General features: G+C 40.5%; 1 protein-coding gene across 1 annotated transcript in view; it reads right to left on the minus strand.

Annotated features, from left to right (window-relative positions):
• Nucleotides 1–1,296: 1,296 nt before the first annotated feature.
• LOC126253402 (late secretory pathway protein AVL9 homolog) overlaps nt 1,297–14,790 on the minus strand; it is a 125,890-nt gene continuing 112,396 nt past the window's right edge. Inside the window, exon 11 of the mRNA XM_049954702.1 lies at nt 1,297–3,286. The gene's annotated coding sequence lies outside the window, so the exon portion shown is untranslated. The remainder of the gene's footprint in view (nt 3,287–14,790) is intronic.

Raw genomic sequence — 14,790 nt, forward strand, 5'->3', positions numbered from 1 at the left:
CAAGATTTCTCACAACGGACACAAGGCCTTAGAAACTGCTTTAAAATATGTAGAGCAACTGGAGGAAACATTGTCTACCGAGGTTTTACTTCTTAAGAGACTAAGTGATTTAGCGGCAAAAAAATGGCAAACAGCAGGCAAACAAAAGACAATTACTAACTTCTTCACACAGTAAATATCTATTCAGTATAATTTGATTTTTATTGTATTAAATGTTTAACTCATTTGGCCTACTGTAGTTTAATTTTAGCGTTTTTTGTATTATTTACTGTGTTATCCACCCTTCCCGCTTATCCGACCTTGCCATGGCCGCTTTAGGTCGGATAATCTAGACTCTACTGTATCATAAAAATCGTGAGATACGTATGAGCAATTCTGACACTGGTCAAACTTCATTTGCCATGTTGACACAATTAAGCATGCAAATGGCAAAAAACAGGCCACTGCAAACAGAGACAAAGAAAAATATGCCACTTCAGCAGGACCACCCCATCTAGTGACTGATCAACTGAGGTCACCTGTGCAGAAGACTTAAGAGCACGTACAAGAATGAAGGATAACATCAAGACAATGTGCTCATAAAATTACAGGCAGGTCAGCTGCTCCCATATTTTTATGAGAATTCTCCAAAGTGGTAAGCACAGAATCAGTAAAATAAACACTTTGAGGTATTACTACCACAAGCAGCTCTGAAATAGTACGGAAGTACACACCATTCTTAGAGCTAAAGAGTAACAGTCAAATATGAAATTGAGAATTAAATCCTTACAACAGTCACAGGTGCCTCATGTTAAAACAGTTGGGAACTAAATGCCAAAACAATAAAAGACTGATTTATTTCTGTCTCATAATGGGTACACATGATCTCTGGAAATGAACTTTAAAATAATAAAGTAGGTAAATCCAGGATGGAATAACGGTATTATGAAAAGGCTAGATTACTACTCATATCACTACACAGAAGAAGTGGAGTCACAGACAAGAATAAAAAGACTGCTATACGTTTAAACTATCAACGAAAAGGTCTCCTCCGGAAATAGAAAACACACACGCAGGAGCACTGTGTCTGACCACTGAGGCCAGATTGCCACCCCTGACCCCCCCCCCTCTCCCTCCCTCTCTCTCTCTCTCTCTCTCTCTCTCTCTCTCTCTCTCTCTCTCTCTCTCTCTCTCTCTTTCCACAGTTGTTTCGTTGTGCCTGTCTGCACCTCAATGTTAGTGTTACAAGAAACAGAACACACGATAGGAAGTAGTAGTAGTAATAGTAATTTATATGGAGAATTACAAAGAAACCTGAACAAGTACATTAGGAATTTATTGTCAATAAGAAATACAAATATCTTGACTGGCTTGCTACAAGTAATAAAAATGAAAGATCAAGCACACTGTACAGTAGTAAGTCACAAAAAATTTCAACAGGGCATACAGGCAAATATACTTATCAGAATAAAAAATATTTTCTCTACTTTAACAGGATGCATAACCCTTTGTAGTCCAGCTTCAAAACTCACCATTTATCATATTGGTCTACACATGACACTGGACCACAAAGAGTTAAAAGATACCTTTAACAGACTGTAACCTATAAAATAAACAATTCTCTGACAATAACGTAACATATTCTTCTGTACTGATAAAGGAACTTTCATACAGCACTCTTGATGAACAAAGCATTTCATATTTACACATATAAAAATTAAAAATAATGTGTACCTGACCACTGTTTCACATAGCTTGTCTGAATTGCACTGCAGTTGTTTCCGGCCTGAAAGAACCAATACTTGAAAGGAACACAACAATACAATTAAAAGTTATTAGTTTTTATAATGTCATCAATGAAAAGCTGTCTACTACTAATTACATATGGCAAGTATTCCAGCTACCTTAATTACACATTTTATGTCCAGTGTTGGATCCTTTCTTCTTAAGCAGAACAGTGGTACACATCACACAACCACTATTATGAAATAAAAGTAACTGAAGGTGAACGAGAAGTCTTGCAGTAGAGGATGTGCAATAGGAAATATTAAAAATGATATAACCCGCAGGAAGACATCAAAATTATCCTCCTATGAAATGTTTGTGGAAAGCCAGTACTCTTAAAGAAAACCGAATTTTTTTGCTGCTTACTCAGAATTGTTACATTCTGCACTGCAAAAATGAAGAGTGAGATATCTCAATGCTCCAACTGATCGTACACAAAACATTTTATGGTTCAACATAGTCCTTTGTTGTTAGTAGTCAGTGGTATGTCAGCTCAGCCTTTTACAATGCCAAATACCTCTCCCAGTTCTTTCTGATTTGGAATGAATTCTACAATTTGCACAAACAGCATCTCCATTTCAGCATTTGTTTCAGTTGTACCTGGCATTAGAGCAACACTAAATGCAGGCCATAAAACACTTTGATAAAAGCAACAAAAAATCATATTGTATTGCCACAACAGCAACACACCACTGACAATTTTTGCAGGACCCACAAATCCCTGGTTGTCACTACAATCTTACAGTTGTGAGCTGTATGGTACTAACACCTGCACAGTACTTTTAACAATCACTAAAACGTACCCAACTGATGGGAACTATTACAAAAATGTTTCATTCTAGAATCTACACACTCGTCAAATTATTGATTAACAGCTTCATACTTAAAAACAGTTATTAATCTTACACCTTCAGCACTCTGCCACTCCATTACTTTTATTTTATAAATGTTCAAAAGGTTTTATACATATGACAGGAATTATTTGTGCAGACAAACAACAGCACTGCCACTCATAACCCAATGAAAGGAAATGAATAAGATAAAAAAGTCATCTGCCTTTCAGTACTAATACTTTCGACATTCCACACATGAGATCCTGCATACAAGTGTTCTTTCAAGTCACCGTTATGCATTCTCATTCTCTCTCTCTCTCTCTCTCTCTCTCTCTCTCTCTCTCTCTCTCTCCACACACACACACACACACACACACACACACACACACACAAAGCCCCACTTCATCATATGGAGTGTGTCCACTCTTCTTAACAGCACCTCAGTGTGTACTTAAAGCCCAGAACACTATGAAGTTCATACTCCATAAAAATCAGTGCAACAAATATATGAAACAATCATTACAGACACTACCTAACTTGATAATAATAGAGCCACAATTAACTAAGTACACAGGGAGAATAGTTCATTGTAGTTTTTACTTAAATTATAATCACAGACATTTAACTGAGTTAAGAAAACTCATTTTATAGCACAATGGCCATCCATTTTCAGATTCAAGATAGAGTGCCTGTAAACAGAAAAAATGCAGTAAGTCAGGACAACATTTTATAAAGATTAGAACTACATTATAGAGGTAAAATAAAAACTGGATGGCTCATGTATAACAGATTTATTTCATCTTCAATTAAGTTGTAGACTGTTCTTTCACTTCTTCACCTCATTTGTTTGTAATTCAAGTACACATATATTAAAATCCACCACTCATTTGGGATAGATATGACAAACAAAAATGGACTACAATACTACTAAAAAGAAACATGCAATGCTAAGGTAAAACAAAAAATATTAAAACGAAAACACAATTTTCATTTCAACCTTGCAATGCTCTCCAGTATTAATACTGAACATCCTAAGGTAATTCTGCTCTTGCCATTACTTCGTGAAAACCATGACATCTCCTCTGGCTGTATTATCTTCAGAATCCTATTTGAGTAGTATGTACTGTGTTTTTTTCCAAGTTTTTCTCCAATACTGCCTGCTACAAATACTGTCTTATCACAATGCGTGTATCTCTGCCATTAATAAAATCTTCCTTTGCTCCAACTTCAACAAAAATATTCTACTTTTTACACTAGTTTTATATGTATCAACAATTTGAAACCCTTCAGTTGCAGTCTTTTTGGATGAGCTCTATGTTATAGTCACTATGTCAATGTACCTGCTGATTTATCCATACATGGTCAGAAATGTCCGTCCATTGTATATACAGTTATTTTTATCCCTCCAGAGCATTTAAAATACACAACAACACTTATGCTTGTGGAGGGAGGGAGAGACAGTTTACTATAGTCATCTTTGTATCCTAACTTACTTTTCTGCTTGGAACCTTCTTAAAGACATATCTGGGATCTTCAATTTGTGGCATTACAAGCTGCTGGTTTGACTGCTGCTGGTTTGACTGCTGCAGGATGGAGTGAGTCTGACAGGCTGGCTGTGGGCCAGTGTGATTGTCTGATGGGGGTGACCAGATGTCAGACAGCTGTGACAGCCAAGCTGAGCGGAAGTAAAGGTGGCTAGCAATCCACGAGGCCCAGGGTCATTGGGGTTTTTCCAGGCAGGAAGATGGGTGTTTTCCGGTGACAAGGTCGCGGGACGAGCTAGTACGGAGGAACCTGCGACTCAAAATGTTGTCACTAATATGATTTCAATGAAAATACATTAAAACTCATTACAAGCATGCTACAGAAAAACCAATGACAGCTTTGGTACTATGGCAGTGGGGCAAGCTCACTGAACATAAATCCATGTTTGAAGCTTTAATAGTTAAAAAGTTATTGCCATTATTTTTATGGTAAATTGCAACAACCAAGTTCATCACGAAAGTCACACTTGTGATGCACCAGATGAAAGGTAATGCCTGCAATATAATCAACAGATTTGTCTTCTAATGAAACAATTATAACAATTTAATAGACAATTTAGTTTATTTATGTAAATAGAGCCATAACTACGAACTCCTCCACAGACACCCAAATGATTTTATCACCACGAGTTTCTTTCCTTAATATTCCAATAACTTTCAACATGCATTGAATTGTAGTTGTGATTTATGAAACAGGTCAAGTTAGTGTCTTGACTAGAGCACCACATGTGGCACTTAGTGTGTCTGAGATTTGTTTAAAATTGTTAAAAGAGGATTAAATGAGTTTAGGAGATTGGAAAATGACTGCAAAGATTTTCATATGTTTTATCATAAGTTATTACATGAAATTGTTATGAAAATTACAAAGGGTGGTCAGGGCCATAGCTTGTGGTCTTTTTGTCTGGAGCCAGTAATGCTACAGGCAGCATGTATGCTGCTAATGTTATTTTCATGTACTGTGACTTGTAAGTTGTAATTTAGCGCATGCTGCTGCGTATAATGCTATGTCTGCACAAAGTAATACCAAAATTTGCACTGGTGATAGGCACTGTTCAGTTATTTAATGAGAAGCCACATACATTGAGCATCTCCAAAAATAATTAAAAGGTATTTTAAAATCAGTGTGTTTTTAGCAATGTTGTTATCCTTCAGGATTTCGACCAACAGATCTAACCTTTGTACATCTTTTATTAAAGTAGTTGCTAATGCCTCACTGCTAACGTCTCACTAACATAAGGCTTTGGTAGTAACATTAATATGTTGTGTTGTTGGGCTAAACAGTGACAGTGTTGGCCACCCCCTATTGATGTTAACAAGCGGCGCTCAAAGTTAATGGCTGTACATTGCCCACAAGCTGGGGAACGGGTGAAAAATGTCTTAAGTTGATGTAATGTGCTACTCTCATAGCCTTCCATGATTTGTTAATGCTCAAGCCAAGCTCATCATCATAAATTGTGCAGAAGTTCTTTGAATAACCAGACTTTCAACATTTTTTAAAAACCACAAACCAACTCTGAGAACAATATAACTGATAAATGACAGTGATAATGAATCTTAATCTATCTGTTCAAAATAATATATTATGGATAAACCATATTGATTTTATAATGGAGAAGCAAACTGTAAACTTTGGGTGATTGGAAGAATTTGGTGGTGGCTTAACTTGTTTACAAAACACATGTATGGACTCTCACTGCTCCTCCCTTGAACCACAGTGCTTACTAATGTAAACCTTTGACCTTGACACCATTTCCTTCATTTACTCCTTTTTCTCGTAATTTCAGGTCTTATCCTCTTCCATCTCCCTCCTCTTATCTCCGCTGCAACCATTTCCAACTATGTAAATCTTCTCTCATACCAAAAGGAGGAACCTGTGATAATGTAACAAGAAAGAAAAGGCAAGAAGTAAACGTGTTTTAAGAGTACGAAAAGTCAATCTAAATGCACTGTCTGAGAAGACAGAGGTTGCTGTGAGCGGTCAACAAGCAGTGCACAACCCTTAATGTTTCCTGTTTCCTGAAGGATGAGAAATTGTGGAAATTAAACATTCAGCTTTGTCTTTAAATCTTCACCACCACTCCTTGTCACAGCTGTTTCCATTTTGGCATTTTAATATGTAGGCATTCTATTTAAAATGCAAATACTGGTGGTAACATACAACTAGTGTCTGCAAGCCAATAGTACAAGTGTGCTGTCTTGTGTGGAAACTGGCAGGTGCAGCCACTAATGAGTATGTGAAGATGGCAGATTTTGCTCTCTTCTGGTTCCTCACCACCTGCACAGGGTACTGATATGGGGGAATTCGTGTTGTACCAGTGAACTTTAAAAATACCAAACACAAGTAATTATGATAATGGACAGTCCTGGTAGATTGTAAATAATTTACAGATTAAAGATAAAACCTCACCTATATATCTAAAAACAAAGATGATGTGACTTACCAAATGAAAGTGCTGGCAGGTCGACAGACACACAAACAAACACAAACATACACACAAAATTCAAACTTTCGCAACAAACTGTTGCCTCATCAGGAAAGAGGAAAGGAGAGGGAAAGACAAAAGGATGTGGGTTTTAAGGGAGAGGGTAAGGAGTCATTCCAATCCCGGGAGCGGAAAGACTTACCTTAGGGGGAACCCGTCCTTTTTTCCCCCTAAGGTAAGTCTTTCCGCTCCCGGGATTGGAATGACTCCTTACCCTCTCCCTTAAAACCCACATCCTTTCGTCTTTCCCTCTCCTTCCCTCTTTCCTGATGAGGCAACAGTTTGTTGCGAAAGCTTGAATTCTGTGTGTATGTTTGTGTGTCTGTCGACCTGCCAGCACTTTCATTTGGTAAGTCACATCATCTTTGTATGGGGAAACATACCACGTCGGAAAAATATATCTAAAAACAAAGATGATGTGACTTACCAAACGAAAGCGCTGGCAGGTCGATAGACACACAAACAAACACAAACATACACACAAAATTCAAGCTTTCGCAACAAACTGTTGCCTCATCAGGAAAGAGGGAAGGAGAGGGAAAGACGAAAGGATGTGGTTTTTAAGGGAGAGGGTAAGGAGTCATCCCAATCCCGGGAGCGGAAAGACTTACCTTAGGGGGAAAAAAGGACAGGTATACACTCGCGCGCACACACACATATCCATCCGCACATACACAGACACAAGCAGACATTTGTAAAGGCAAAGAGTTTGGGCAGAGATGTCAGTCGAGGCGGAAGTGCAGAGGCAAAGATGTTGTTGAATGACAGGTGACGGGAAGAGAGGATATATTGAAGAGCAAGTTCCCATCTCCGGAGTTCGGATAGGTTGGTGTTAGTGGGCAGTATCCAGATAACCCGGACAGTGTAACACTGTGCCAAGATGTGCTGGCCATGCACCAAGGCATGTTTAGCCACAGGGTGATCCTCATTACCAACAAACACTGTCTGCCTGTGTCCATTCATGCGAATGGACAGTTTGTTGCTGGTCATTCCCACATAGAATGCATCACAGTGTAGGCAGGTCAGTTGGTAAATCACGTGGGTGCTTTCACATGTGGCTCTGCCTTTGATCGTGTACACCTTCCGGGTTACAGGACTGGAGTAGGTGGTGGTGGGAGGGTGCATGGGACAGGTTTTACACCGGGGGCGGTTACAAGGGTAGGAGCCAGAGGGTAGGGAAGGTGGTTTGGGGATTTCATAGGCAGGATTTGAGGAAGTCGTATCCCTGCTGGAGAGCCACATTCAGAGTCTGGTCCAGTCCCGGAAAATATCCTGTCACAAGTGAGGCACTATTGTGGTTCTTCTGTGGGAGGTTCTGGGTTTGAGGGGATGAGGAAGTGGCTCTGGTTATTTGCTTCTGTACCAGATCGGGAGGGTAGTTACAGGATGCGAAAGCTGTTGTCAGGTTGTTGGTGTAATGGTTCAGGGATTCCGGACTGGAGCAGATTCGTTTGCCACGAAGACCTAGGCTGTAGGGAAGGGACCGTTTGATGTGGAATGGGTGGCAGCTGTCATAATGCAGGTACTGTTGCTTGTTGGTGGGTTTGATGTGGACGGACGTGTGAAGCTGGCCATTGGACAGGTGGAGGTCAACGTCAAGGAAAGTGGCATGGGATTTGGAGTAGGACCAGGTGAATCTGAGGAACCAAAGGAGTTGAGGTTGGAGAGGAAATTCTGAAGTAGTTCTTCACTGTGAGTCCAGATCATGAAGATGTCATCAATAAATCTGTACCAAACTTTGGGTTGGCAGGCCTGGGTAACCAAGAAGGCTTCCTCTAAGCGACCCATGAATAGGTTGGCGTACGAGGGGGCCATCCTGGTACCCATGGCTGTTCCCTTTAATTGTTGGTATGTCTGGCCTTCGAAAGTGAAGAAGTTGTGGGTCAGGATGAAGCTGGCTAAGGTGATGAGGAAAGAGGTTTTAGGTAGGGTGGCAGGTGATCGGCGTGAAAGGAAGTGCTCCATCGCAGCGAGGCCCTGGACGTGCGGGATATTTGTGTATAAGGAAGTGGCATCAATGGTTACAAGGATGGTTTCCGGGGGTAACAGATTGGGTAAGGATTCCAGGCGTTCGAGAAAGTGGTTGGTGTCTTTGATGAAGGATGGGAGACTGCATGTAATGGGTTGAAGGTGTTGATCTACATAGGCAGAGATCCGTTCTGTGGGGGCTTGGTAACCAGCTACAATGGGGCAGCCGGGTTGATTGGGTTTGTGAATTTTAGGAAGAAGGTAGAAGGTAGGGGTGCGGGGTGTCGGTGGGGTCAGGAGGTTGATGGAGTCAGGTGAAAGGTTTTGCAGGGGGCCTAAGGTTCTGAGGATTCCTTGAAGCTCCGCCTGGACATCGGGAATGGGGTTACCTTGGCAAACTTTGTATGTGGTGTTGTCTGAAAGCTGACGCAGTCCCTCAGCCACATACTCCTGACGATCAAGTACCATGGTCGTGGAACCCTTGTCCGCCGGAAGAATGACGACGGATCGGTCAGCCCTCAGATCACGGATAGCCTGGGCTTCAGCAGTGGTGATGTTGGGAGTAGGATTAAGGTTTTTTAAGAAGGATTGAGATGCAAGGCTGGAAGTCAGATATTCCTGGAGGGATTGGAGAGGGTGATTTTGAGGAAGAGGAGGTGGGTCCCGCTGCGACGGAGGACGGAACTGTTCCAGGCAGGGTTCAATTTGGATGGTGTCTTGGGGAGTTGGATCATTAGGAGTAGGATTAGGATCATTTTTTTCGTGGCAAAGTGACATTTCCAGCAGAGAGTACGAGTGTAGGACAGTAAATCTTTGACGAGGGCTGTTTGGTTGAATCTGGGAGTGGGGCTGTAGGTGAGGCCTTTGGATAGGACAGAGGTTTCGGATTGGGAGAGAGGTTTGGAGGAAAGGTTAACTACTGAATTAGGGTGTTTTGGTTCCAGGTTGTGTTGATTGGAATTTTGAGGTTTTGGAGGGAGTGGAGCTGGAAGTGGGAGATTGAGTAGATGGGAGAGACTGGGGTGGTGTGCAATGAGAGGAGTTTGAGGTTTGCTGGAAAGGTTGTGAAGGGTGAATGAGTTGCCTTTCCGGAGGTGGGAAACCAGGAGATTGGATAGTTTTTTGAGGTGGAGGGTGGCATGCTGTTCTAATTTGCGGTTGGCCTGTAGGAGGATGCTCTGAACAGCCGGTGTGGATGTGGGAGAGGAAAGATTAAGGACTTTTATTAAGGATAGGAGTTGACGGGTGTGTTCATTGGCTGAGTTGATGTGTAGGTGAAGGATTAGGTGGGTGAGGGCAATGGATTGTTCAGTTTGGAATTGGTATAGGGACTGATGGAAAGAAGGGTTGCAGCCAGAGATGGGAATTTTAAAGTGTGAGCCCTTTGGGGGTAATGCCAAATGTCAGACAAGCCTGAGAAAATAGAATATGGGAGCGTAATCTGGCTAGGGTGAAGGCATGTTTGCGGAGGGAATATAAATAAAACTTAATGGGGTCGTTGTGGGGGTGTTGTGAGGGTGACATGGTATTAGAAGGTGGAAAGTGTAACATGAGGCTGAAATGAAAATGAAAATAAAAATATATGGGGAGAGATAAAGGTGAACTGGAAAGTAACTGGAGATCTGGTGTGAAAAAGACGAAAAGGTGTTGGTTACAGCTGGGCCATGTTGGACTTGGGTTGGTAGACAACGATGTGCACAAAGGTTAGGTGGTTGTGTTGCCGCCAAAACATATACAGACACATATACAGACAAAAGAGGGATATGTGTGTGTGTGTGTGTGTGTGTGTGTGTGTGTGTGTGTGTGTGTGTGTGCACGCGCGCGTGCGTATACCCGACCTTTTTTCCCCCTAAGGTAAGTCTTTCCGCTCCCGGGATTGGAATGACTCCTTACCCTCTCCCTTAAAACCCACATCCTTTCGTCTTTCCCTCTCCTTCCCTCTATCCTGATGAGGCAACAGTTTGTTGCGAAAGCTTGAATTTTGTGTGTATGTTTGTGCGTCTATCAACCTGCCAGCACTTTCGTTCGGTAAGGCACATCGTCTGTGTTTTTAGTATATATATAACAACGATGATGTGACTTACCAAACGAAAGTGCTGGCACGTCGATAGACACACAAACAAACACAAACATACACACAAAATTCAAGCTTTCGCAACAAACTGTTGCCTCATCAGGAAAGAGGGAAGGAGAAGGAAGGACGAAAGGATGTGGGTTATAATGGAGAGGGTAAGGAGTCATTCCAATCCCGGGAGCGGAAAGACTTACCTTAGGGGGAAAAAAGGACGGGTATACACTCGCACGCACACACACACACACACACACACACACACACACACACGTATCCATCCACACATATACAGACACAAGCAGACATATTTAAAGGCAAAGAGTCTGTTTAAATGCACAAATTAGCTTATCTTGCAGAGAAAACATTAAATGAACGCCCCTAACTGTTTTGGTTGCACCTTTTCTGACTTGTTTAATACTTTTTAAGTATCTTGTGCCACATTTTATTCCTAAAAAATGAATGTTACTATGAAGGTCAGGAAACAGAGTTTTTCCATCTACAAAGCTTGGTTCTACGTAGTTCCTCAGTTCACCACTAGGATCTTAGGCTCCCAATACTGTACTAATGGGGATGTAAATATGAACATGGTGAGTGATTGTTTTACTATACGCATCCACATTTTTTTAGTATTACATAGTCGACATTTCAGAATATCCTTTGTCTTTATATACCAGAAAGTCACTTTAAGATCACAGCATCTTAGAAAAGTCACATCTTCAGTATTTACAACAGATCAGGCAAGTAACAGCTGAAAATGCAGTATGGTTTCCACTACATGAAACCAGTGATAGGCGAAACACACTTACTAAACATTTTACTAGCATCCCTAAATGGGAACCCATGCTGCTGAAAATGTCCTTTATGAATAAAACAAACAATGCCAGTGTGAAGCACAGTTACAATGATGCCTTAACTGTATTGTGGCCTGAAAGAATAGAATATGATCGAGCGTGGCTAGTACTTATTGGCCAAGCATCTTATATGTTATTGGCGTCAGCCAACCTGTAACCTATGTACTGTAATCAAAGCATGTGACCTGCATTGCATTGAGTCTGAAGCACTAAAAGATGAATATTCACATGAAAACACATTTCCCTCTTGCACTAAAAAATTGCTAGAAAATGCTCCTGCTGCAATACAAAAGCATGCTGAAATTACCGGGGCTTCCTCTTCCAACTTCTCCAATTCTTATTAAATGGGGTACTTGAGTAAAGGCTGCAGTGTTTATTTGTAACCATTTTACTGCTGTATGTGATTTGTTAGATATTACACCGCATGATTTCTCAGCTGTGAAAAATGCCAAAGAACTAGCTGGAAAAAAGGAGTTGGATGATGAAATTTTTACTGTGTGTGGCTACTTTTCCCTAACAACTGTCATTACAAAAGTGGAGAAACTGTGTCCTTAGAAAGAACAATGGGCTATTCTGGATGTGGGGGAAACACTGTAGGGTACTGCAAAGCGAGTACTAGACCAGAGCTTAGCAAAACCCTGATGTTGAATACATTGCAAGAAACAGGGATTTCAATTATCACTGCAAACAAAATATGCATCTCTTGTAGTTGTTTATGTTGAACGATCTTTTTCTACATATAAGTATTTACTTCATGACCAGAGATCCAGCCTCACTGAAAATAGCACTGAAATGTTAAATTTTTCTGTTTTAACAGTTTTCTGGACATGTGATTGTAATAATGTGCTCAGGGACCTTTCACTGCAAGTTTTTAATACATAACAACAAGTGAGAATTGTGTGTCATATTATGATAGGATATTTGCCCCTTTTTAACCTAAATTTTGCACCCAAAATTCCTAGCTCTAATCATCATACATAATATCAGTACCAACTGCAAGATGACACCTTTTTTTTTTAAAAAAAAAAAAAAAAAAAAGTGGCTTCTTGAAAAACTTTCATTTTTAGATTAATCAAAATTAAAAACTGTTTTATTGATCTAAAACACTTGCCTAAAAAGTTAACATTATACATATTCTAAATTTATGCCATTTACTGATTGTCCACATTTTGATAATAAGAAGAGAAATAAAATAAAAAGAAATGTTTTACATTAATTATTATCTTCACCTGACCAAGCAGTGATGGCTGTGAACCATCCTTTCTGGAAGAATCTGACCTAGCTGAAAATGCCAACAGGTATATGAAAACAATGGGAGTCATTAATATTGTAATGAAACCCTCCCTAGTCCAGCACCACACCTGAATAAGCCTTTAAAACTTTAGCAAGACCTGTACTGTGTTATGGCAGTGAAGCCCAGACAATAATGGCAAGAGATGCGAAAAGACCGTGAAATGAAATTCTTGAGACAAACGTCTTGTTACACCAAATGCATCACAAAAGTAATGAAGATGTGTTGACAGAATTTAAAATGAAACCCATCACACATTATATTCAGAACTATAAGCACGACTAGAGAAAATACCTACAATGAATGAGCTGAAAGAGGATCCCAAAATCCATACTACACTACACTACTATCCCAACTGTGTAAGATCACTGGGTCAACCAATGAAAAGATAGCAAGAAAGTCTCAATGTGACCCTAACCAGTCAAGAATCCCATTTATTTGGAATGAAGACAATGGTGACTATCACTTCCTCTGTTCCTTAATTACTTGAAGTTTTGAACTCCTGTTACCAGGAATTACTACCTGGTCTGTATGGTTCTTTGATATCAGATCCTTAACTTGGCAATTGAAGTATGAAGTGTCCCCTGAAAAGAACCAGCATCAACATTTTTCTTCTGTTAGACAAAGAGCCTGGTATTCTGTTTCAAACAACTTTCAACCAATCTAGAGTCAGGTCATTTGTCATCCAACCCTTTTCTTGGCATCTAATGCAGTGCAGTGCAGTGCAGTGCAGAATGAGAAACAGTTTAAGAAAATCAATTGTAAATAGTGCAGCACAGAAAATACTGCAGAATGCTAAAAACTGCCACATACAGATTTGAAATGAAGCCTGTCGACACCAACCACTGCTAGAAAGGGGAGGGGGGGGGGGGGGGCAGGTTGTGTAAAGAAACACCAATAATCATTGAAGATGCTTTGTAAATAAAAGCGGAACACATCTGCTGTAATTCTTTTTAATCAGACTGCAGTCAGCTCAAGATGGATAACCTATACTAACAATGTTAACAGCTGCTGCGGAAGATGGCCATGCAAACAAATGTATTACTTTTAATGCTCTTCATGTCAACAGCAAAATTTGACAGCATATCAAAATAAACAGACATGTGATCGGTACTGCCCACATGGTCTATCAAACAGACATGCTGCTTACTCTGACTGATTACACGATGCTGACATGTAAATAGTTTTTTGCCAAATGCAGCAGGAAGTCACTGAGCTAACATCATGCCATGTCATACTATAAGCTTCACCTTCCTCTTCATCCTCAAGCACCAGCCAGCCCTTGCTGCAAATTCCATGACATGTGGAGTTGGAAAATTTCTCTTTGTTCCAGCATCTTCTTTCAGATAAATTCTTGAGTAATTGGGAAGCAATCACTGTGTTTCTGTTGCACATATTGAGCAACCAGCAGCTCCAATTCGTGAAACCTTCCCTGGTTCAGTCCCCTGGAAGTTTAGTGTGTAGAATGTAGAACTGGTCTTTTTCAAATTATTCTTCATCTGACACCACCAATGAACATTAGTTCTGTGACACCAAATTTTCTTTCTGCTGCACAGTTGTTTGTGGCCTCTGCTTTAAGAATCAGCATCAACTTAAAATTAGTATCGTCTGTGTGAACCTATTGTGAACTGTGAACTATCAGATCCATCTGCACTTCAGTTTAACACTGTTGCTAACCTTGAAAATAAACAGTGTTACAGCGGAGTGCATATTTAGCACCACTGTGTCACAACTGCCAAGATTATTAATAAAAGAGATCCAGTGTTACTGAGTTATTGATATAAGAAGGGTCTCTTGGCTGTAGTAGTAAGGCACAGGCATGAAGAGACACTGCAGACGGCCACCATGAAAAAAAGCAAGCAAGAAGCAAGTGCAACGGTTAGCACACACCAGGTGAAAGTGGTACACAGTCGCAGTCGCGGTCACTGCCGGGTGACAAAATGTGGTAAGCAACTGAAATACCCACAGCCAGTTGACAGAGGCGA

Source organism: Schistocerca nitens, chromosome 4 (genome assembly GCF_023898315.1).
Source record: "Schistocerca nitens isolate TAMUIC-IGC-003100 chromosome 4, iqSchNite1.1, whole genome shotgun sequence".
NCBI lineage: Eukaryota > Metazoa > Arthropoda > Insecta > Orthoptera > Acrididae > Schistocerca > Schistocerca nitens.